Genomic DNA, 8,454 nt, shown 5'->3' on the forward strand with positions numbered 1-8,454 from the left:
GACTATGGTAAGCAGTGGATATAATGTGACCTTTGTCCTTAAGAAGTTTACTAGGTAACTGGGAAAGCAGAGTAAACATTTAATTATAGCATTAAATAGTAAATTGAGCGTATTATCAAGTTAGAGAGGAAGGACATCTAACTATATTAGTAGGAGGTTGAGGAACTGATCAGGGGACTTGATGGAAAAAATGACTTTTAATTTGAGACCTCAATGACAGGTAAGAGTTAATCTTTTTCTTTTTTTTTAATATTTATGCATACAAGAACTGGGGTACAGGCCAGAGGTGTGGGGGGGTGAGAGGATTCAGCAGGGACCGAGTGGGGAACAGAACAGGCGGTTTGACTAAATGCACTGCTGAGGAGAGCAGTGGGAGAGTCAGGAGAGGTCTACTGTGCCATGTGGGTCTCCTCCCTGGCCTGGGATCAAAACTAGTGCTGCAGTGGCTGCAGATAGCTTCATAGTGCTGCATCTTAACCCCTTGTGCCACCAGGGATGCCCAAGAGTTAATCTTACTTCTAGGGTGATGGGGAAGCCTGTAGGGTGATGGGGAAAACACAAGAGGAACTTTAAGCATTTCAGAGGCGGATTTGAGTTATAAGAGATAAGCTGTTAAACAAATTCTGATCTTAGCAAGGACTTTGCCTTAATTCCTTAAGAACTGGAAACTTTGGGATGTTTTAAAATGAAATTGGACAAGGAAAGATTTGTTTTTTGATAAAGTTGATCTGGTTGTAGTTGGGGATATTTTGGGGGATGGGATCTGGAAGCAAGGGCACCTATTAAGGAAGCTTGTCTGCTCCATTAAAATGTATTCCATTTTTAGTTAATTAAATATTTATTGAATATCTGTATAAATATAATGTGTGGGGGATATAGAGATATAAAGCATAGTTCCTGTTCTCAAGGAGTTATATATAGAAAGAGATAACATTCATTTATAACACTGTATATGTTCCAGTATTACATTTTCTCACAATGCCTGCTGCGAAATGTCCAGTTACTTTCTGTCACCAATCGGTCAGGACCTTCTACCAATTCCATCCCTTCTCCTTCCCCTCTGGGAACCAGCATTCATTCTATTATCAGAATCTAAAGAATTGTTTTTGGTTTTGTTTCCTTATATTCCACAAATGAGTGAAATCATACAGTATTTGTCTTTCTCCTTCTGACATTTCATGTAGCATAATCCCCTCAAGGTCAGTCCATGTTGTTGGAAATGGGAAGGTTTCATCTTTTTTTATTTAATGCCTTATTATTAATCCATTGTGTAGTCAAGTGCTTGAGTTGTTTCCCTATCTTGACTATTGTGAATAGTGCTGCAATGAACATAGAGGTGCACATTTCTTTTCAAGTTAGTTTTTTTAATCTTTCAGATAATACCCAGAAGTGGGATTATTGAATCATATGGTAGTTCTACTTTTAATTTTTTGAGTACACTTCATACTGTTTTCCGTAATGGCTGCACCAATTTACATTCTCACTAAGAGTATATGGGGATGCCTTTTTCTCCACATCCTTGCCAACATTTATTATTTTTTTGACTTTTCGATAATGGACATTCTAACCAACAGAAAGTGAAATCTCACTGTGGTTTTGTTTTGCATTTCCTTAATGATAAGTGATGTAGAACATCTTTTCCTGTATATGTTGGCCATCTGTATATCTTTGGTAAAATTTCTATTTAGAACCTCTGCCCACTTTTCAATCAGATTGTTGTATTTTTGTTGTGGAGGTGTATGAGTTGTTTATACATTTTGGATATTAACCCCATGTCAGATACATGATTTGTTAATATCTTCTATTCAGTAAACTGGTTTTTTGTTTAAATGATGGTTTCTTTTGCCATATGGAAGCTTTTTCCTTTGATATATCCCCATTTCTTTATATTTTCTTTTGCTTCTCTTGCTGTTGGACACAAATCCACAAAACATCACTAAGGCCAATATCCCCTTCGTAACTATTTTCTTCTATATATTTTATGATTTCAAATCTTATATCCAAGTCTTGAATGCATTTTGCATTGATTTTAGTGTTTAATGTAAGATAGTGGTCTCATTCTTTTACATGTAGCTATCTAGTTTCTCAGCATGATTATTAAAGAGACTTTTTTCTTTCTGTTGTTGCTCTTGGGCTTTGTCATAAATTAGTTGCTCATGTATGTGTGGTTTTATTTCTGGGCTCTCTACTCATCTGTGTGCCTGTTTTTATCATAGTACCCTACTGTTTTGACTACTATACCTTGTAGTATGGTTTGAAGTCAGGGACCATTATGCTTCCAGATTAGATTTTTTCTCCTGATCGTTTTGGCTATTTCAGGTCTTTCATGGTTCTATAAAAATTTAGGATTTTTAATTCTATTCTGTGAAGAATGCCATTAGGATGTTAATGGAAATTGTGTTGAATCTATGTGTTCCTTTAGGTAGAATTACCATTTTAATATTATTTTGATCCATGAATATGAAATGTACTTCCATTTCTTTGTGTCTTCAGTTTTTTCCAACTATTTTATAATTTTCTTTACTCATATCCTCTACTCCTTGATGTAGTTTGTATACAGTCTCCCTGATTGGATTTCTTTTAATTTAACTTTATTTTTTAAGACTTATTTTGTAAATTTATGCATAAGAGCTGGGGTGTAGTCTACAGGTAGAGGGTGTGAGAGGATTCACCAGAGACCAAGTGGGGAGCAGAACAGGCAGGTTGACTGAAATACACTGCTGAGGAGAGCACTGGGCAAGACAGGAGAGGTCTGCTGCTCCATGTGGGGTTAGCTCCCTGGTGGGGAATCTAACTTGTGCTGCTGTGGCTGGTGATAGCTTCATAGTGCTGAGACTTAACCCTTTGTGCCACCAGGGAGACCCTCCTGCTTTTTATTTTAATCTTATTTAAAAATGTATATACTGAGTAATTTACAATTCAGTAAATTTGATTTCTTACTTACAATTCAGTAATAGGCAGGAGAATAACCTCAGCTTTTAAAATTACAAAAAAAAAATGTGTGGGAAACATTAGTGGGTTTGTGTCTTAATGTTAAATTGCTTACACGAAAAATAAACAATCCATACATTGTCAACTTCTAAATTGTATCTCCAGCCCAGACCCCTCTCCTCAGCTTCAGACTGATACTTTCTTGCCTATCTCACATCTAATAGGTCTCTCAGATGTATTATGTTCAAATATGAACAGATTTCCTCCTTCCTCTTAAGCCTTGCCTCCTACAATCTACCTTTTTTTTTTTTTTAGATTTTTATTTATTTATGCATACATGAGCTGGGGGTACAGGCCAGAGATGCGGTGGGTTGGGGGGCAGTGAGAGGATTCACCAGAGACAGAGTGGGGAACAGAACAGGCAGGCCGACTGAAATATACTGCTGAGGGAAGCAGCAGGCGAGACAGGAGAGGTCTGCCTCACCATGTGCGTTGCTTCCTGGCTGGCGGGGGATCGAACTCATGCTGCAGAGGCTTTTAATCGCTTCATAGTGCGGTGCCTAATCCCTTGGGCCACCAGGGAGGCCCCGCCTACAATCTATTTTAATAAGCTGTCATCCATGGAATCATTCTTATCTTTTCCTTCTCTCCCATTGTTCCATCCCATCTGTCGGTGTATTCTCACCTTTATAGTACATCCAGAATCTGATCAAGTATTTACCATCTCCACTGCAATTTCCCAAGTCCACGCTACCATCATCTTTTACTGGTATTCTTTCAGCCACTTCCTAAATAATATCATTGGCTTTTAGCTTTGCTACCACCCACATTCTTTTCCTTAGACAGGGTGAAATCCTGTTAAATATAACAGCATTTCATTCCTCTCTTAAAAACCTTCTAGTGACTTCCCTTTCACATAGAGTAAGAGCCTAGCAATAAATTTATGATGACCCTTTAACATCCTAAAAAAGTTTATATGTCTCCATTACTTATCTTGACTTCATAGCTCACTATTTTCCTCCCTCTGCCCTTCAGTAATATTAGCTTCCTTTCCGTTCCACGAATACATACAGTATACTCCTACTCACAGACCATTTCCTCTGCCAGCAATACTCTTTCTGATAGATAGCTGCTGCATACTACTTCAACTCCTTTACTCAGATGTCATCTTCTCTAATCACCGTTTAAAATTACAATATCTCGGGCCGCTCCGCTCCCTGGCGTGACTGGCACTGAGCGCCCGGGAGAAGCGCCGCCGTCGCCGTCCAGGCCTGGGCCTCCCTGCGCCTCTGCGGCCTCTCCTGGCACTGCGCCTCGATTTCGAGCCGGTGGCGTCGCGGTCGCCCCGCCGGGCCCTCTGAGGAAGGTGGGAGTGAAGCCGGTCGGCAGCGACCCGAATTTTCAGCCGGAGCTGAGCGGTGCGGGCTCCAGGCTCGCCGTGGTCAAGTTCACCATGCGAGGGTGCGGACCATGTCTAAGGATTGCCCCAGCGTTCAGTTCTATGAGTAATAAGTATCCACAGGCAGTCTTCTTGGAAGTAGATGTACATCAGTGTCAGGGAACAGCTGCCACCAACGTTTTTGTTTTTTTCGAAACAAAGTGAGAATTGATCAGTATCAAGGAGCAGATGCTGTGGGATTAGAAGAAAAAAATCAAGCAGCATTTAGAAAATGACCCTGGAAGCAACGAGGATACAGATATTCCAAAAGGCTATATGGATTTAATGCCTTTTATTAACAAAGCTGGCTGTGGATGTCTTAATGAAAGCGATGAGCATGGATTTGACAACTGTTTATGAAAAGATATGACCTTCTTGGAATCTGATTGTGATGAACAGCTACTTATTAGTGTGCCATTCAATCAACCTGTTAAGCTTTATTCAATGAAATTTCAGGGACCAGATAATGGTCAGGGTCCTAAACACGAAAAAATTTTTATCAATCTACCCCGATCTGTGGATTTTGAAGAGGCAGAAAGAAGTGAACCAACTCAAGCTCTGGAACTAACAGAGGATGATATTAAAGAAGATGGTGTTGTCCCACTTGGTTATGTGAAGTTTCAGAATGTTACCAGTGTAACTATATTTGTTCAGTCCAATCAAGGTGAAGAAGAAACAACAAGAATTTCATATTTTATCCTCATTGGTACTCCAGTCCAGGCAACAAATATGAATGGCTTCAAACGAGTAGTTGGCAAAATAGGAGAAAGCCATTAAGGTACAGAAGACACTGGGAGACCACATTGCAATCAGATCTACAGCTCCTGGATAATTGCTTAATTCTCACCAGAGACTGTCAATATTCCATTTATTGCCATTACCAATAAATCATTGCTTTTGTTCAGATGGTATCATTAGTGTTTCTATTGTAATCTTGGTACATGCAATTGTAAATAAAAGTCATACTTTTGCCAAGCTTAAAAAAATAAATAAATAAAATAAAATTACAATATCCCAAAACACTGTAACCTTCCTGGCTTGCTGCAATGACACTGTATACTTTTGAATATAGACTGTAAACTCCACCGGGACAGAAATTTTAGTTTAATTTGGGTCTGCTGTATTCCCCTATATTTTGTAAGAATGCCTAGCTCATGGTAGGTGCTCAATAAATATTTGTTGTGTGAATGTATTATTTATCTGCCTAGAGAAATGTGTCTCTCCTTTCCTCTGAGAAATGCACCTGAAAATTATGTGCTTTAGCAAAGATCAATCATTAACTTCCAGCCTTTATTATTCTGCTTCCATTTCTAAAAATGACATATTCTCCCTTGTTTTGATTTAAAATTACTGTTAGGGGCCTCCCCGGTGGCGCAGCGGTTGAGCGCTGGGTTGCGAAGCTGCCCGCAGCCTCTGAAGCGCCGGTTCGGTTAGATCCCCGTCTGCTCCCAGGCCACTGGAGGAGGGTCTCACATGGCGCGCAGACCTCTCCTGCCGCCCACTGCTCCCCTCAGCAGTGTACTTCGGTCCTTCTGCCTGCTCTGCTCCCTGCTCTGGCTCTGGTGAATTCTCTCACCGTCCCGCGCTTCTGACTGTACCCAGTGCTTGTATGAATGTATGTATAAATCAATCAATCAATAAATCTTAAAAAAAAAAATAAAATTACTGTTAGACTGATTTTTATTGCGACGCAATACCCCGGGCCTAAATTGGAGATTGTACATTCCTGTATTATTTTGGGAAATAGTTAATCCTCTGTAAAGTATATGACTTACTAATTGCTGTCATTAACTGTGCAGTTACCTAACAGCCATAGGTAATGTGCATTTTGCTATGTATCTTGTTTTTAGATTTATAGCTTTATACTATAGCTTCTTCATTTTCTCCTGTTTTCCTTGTTTAGAGTACTTGATCCTGTTTCGCCTTTTGAGAGTTTTGTAGGTTTTAGTGTAGTTAGTGCTAAAGTAACTACCTTAATTGGAGCAGTTAGGACAGAGATACCTTGCTTTTTTACTCATTTACTTTTGGTCCAACAAATCTTGAACCTATTATATACTTTGGTTTTTCATTTCAGGTATTGTGCCCTATCTTCAGGTCATGTTTTGAATCATGTCCTAACTTTTCAATTTTGAGAAAGGATTACCGCAGCCCTTATTTTCATCATGTTGCTATTTTGTCAGGATATGGGGAAGCATAGGTGGCTCAAATCTCAATTCCTTATATATTTTTTTAAGGTGTTAAATGTTGTATATTCCTCTGTCCTTCATTAAGTCGTTAAGCTATATGGAATATAAAGTAAATTCAAAACTTTAAGTCAAATAATTGGGATTCACATTCTTGCTTCTGATAATGGTGAGTTCCCAGTATGAGACTAGATCGCAGGCTTGGACAGCAGATCATGGACATGAGGAAGCCCTTAATCTTAATTCTGTTATATTGCTATGACAATTACTAAATGCTAAGACTCAATATTAGTAGTTAAAGATATATAAAGTATAAATGAATTCTTTCTTCCAGATGCAACCTGGGAAACAAATGGCAATGTGTGTGTAGTAATAGTAGAGGCTATGCTGAAAACAGATACTAATAATAGTTTAAGCCATCCTGTGAGGAAAATGAGCATAGATTCAAAGATACACATAACTTTGTTGATAATAGTGAATAAATTAAAGCCAACTTAATGTAAAGCAGTAAAGACTATATGTCAGAATTTGCTATTATTAAAATTTTGTGTTTGAGGAATATTTAATCAAATGGGAAAACACTTGTGATAAAAGTTTAATACAAAATAAAGGTTTCCAACTTTATTACACAGCATGATCTAGTTTTTCACTTAAAAGAAAGCTCTATACATATGGACAGAAAATAGGTCAGTGTGTTAACAGTGATTATTTATAAGGTTTGAGGGTTATAGTGATCTTTTTATTTTCTTTATATTCTATATATTTTCCAATTTTTATACTCTATTCTTTAAGGTGGAATTGTTATGTTTCTTAAATGACAGAAGGTTGATAAGCCACAGAACTAGGTTTTTCTCATGAGCATCTCCTTACAGATTTAGGCTCCTGCCATTTTTTTAGTCCACTTCTATGTGTATATTCTTACAGCTGTTGGCTAATATTTTCATTAATATTATATGTGAAGTTTAGCTCTGTAACATTAAACCTGCAAGTTGCATTTTTTGAAAGAAGAGCAAAATTAATCCATTGATTACAATTTTGTTCTTATAATAGTTATGTTTCCATATTGTAGTTTTGTCATTTTTAGAACTTTCATTTTCATGACAGTGATACTTTACTAAAAAGGAGTAAAGCTTTTGTTTTTCACTTTCCTTAAAATATGTTTTAAGAAATATGATATTTTGTTGAGGTTTAAAGGGACTTTATTCCCTGTCTTTGTTCTAAATCAATTCTGAAGGCAAAAAAGTGAGTATATCCAGTTTCTTGTCTTCAGATTTGCTAGTATTCTGGAGTACATAAAGATCAGGGAATATTTTACCAACTGGGCTCCTTTCAGAAGGAAGAAAGCAATAGGAATGGGGAAGAAGTGTTACTTTCAACACCTTTTGCAAAGAAGTTAATCTAAAAAAATCTAAGTACGATGAATTGAGTCCTAGTTGATAGCTCTTGTTACAGATAGCAAAATACATATGTATACAGTTTAGATATAAATTGCTTCCTCTGGTGTTCAGTTATACTTAAAGAGATACAGGAAATCTAGGACAAGTATGATTACAAGTGTTATATTTGGCCTCTGTATTCATCTCCGTGTTGTCTTGATTGTGGATGTGGGAAATTTAGACATTTTCATCTATGGGAAATATAAAGAAGTATAAAACTATACTTATCATGAGTCTTCAGTTTGATTGGAAGAGGTACTTTCATTCCAACAAGAAAAACAGTGCAAATTACAAGTTGGTTGATAAGCTTGCTTAACAGAAGTAAAGGAATTATCTCCTCTGTTTCTGTTTTATTAGTTATAGGGGATGTTGGGAAGGTGGGTCACAGAGGTAAGGGTTGTGGGTTTTTTTTTTTTTTTAAAGATTTATGTATTTTTATACAAGAGCTGGGGTACAGGCCAGAGGC

General features: G+C 37.6%; 1 pseudogene across 1 annotated transcript; it reads left to right on the forward strand.

Moving 5' to 3' along the window:
* The first annotated feature begins 213 nt into the window (after positions 1 to 213).
* On the forward strand, positions 214 to 5,146 carry LOC311168862 (thioredoxin-like protein 1; annotated as a pseudogene). The gene is made up of 2 exons: positions 214 to 220; positions 4,182 to 5,146. The product of its transcript is annotated as a thioredoxin-like protein 1 (transcript).
* The last annotated feature ends 3,308 nt before the right edge of the window (positions 5,147 to 8,454 follow it).

The sequence above is a fragment of the Talpa europaea genome (assembly GCF_964194135.1).
Source record: "Talpa europaea genome assembly, chromosome: 3".
Taxonomy (NCBI): domain Eukaryota; kingdom Metazoa; phylum Chordata; class Mammalia; order Eulipotyphla; family Talpidae; genus Talpa; species Talpa europaea.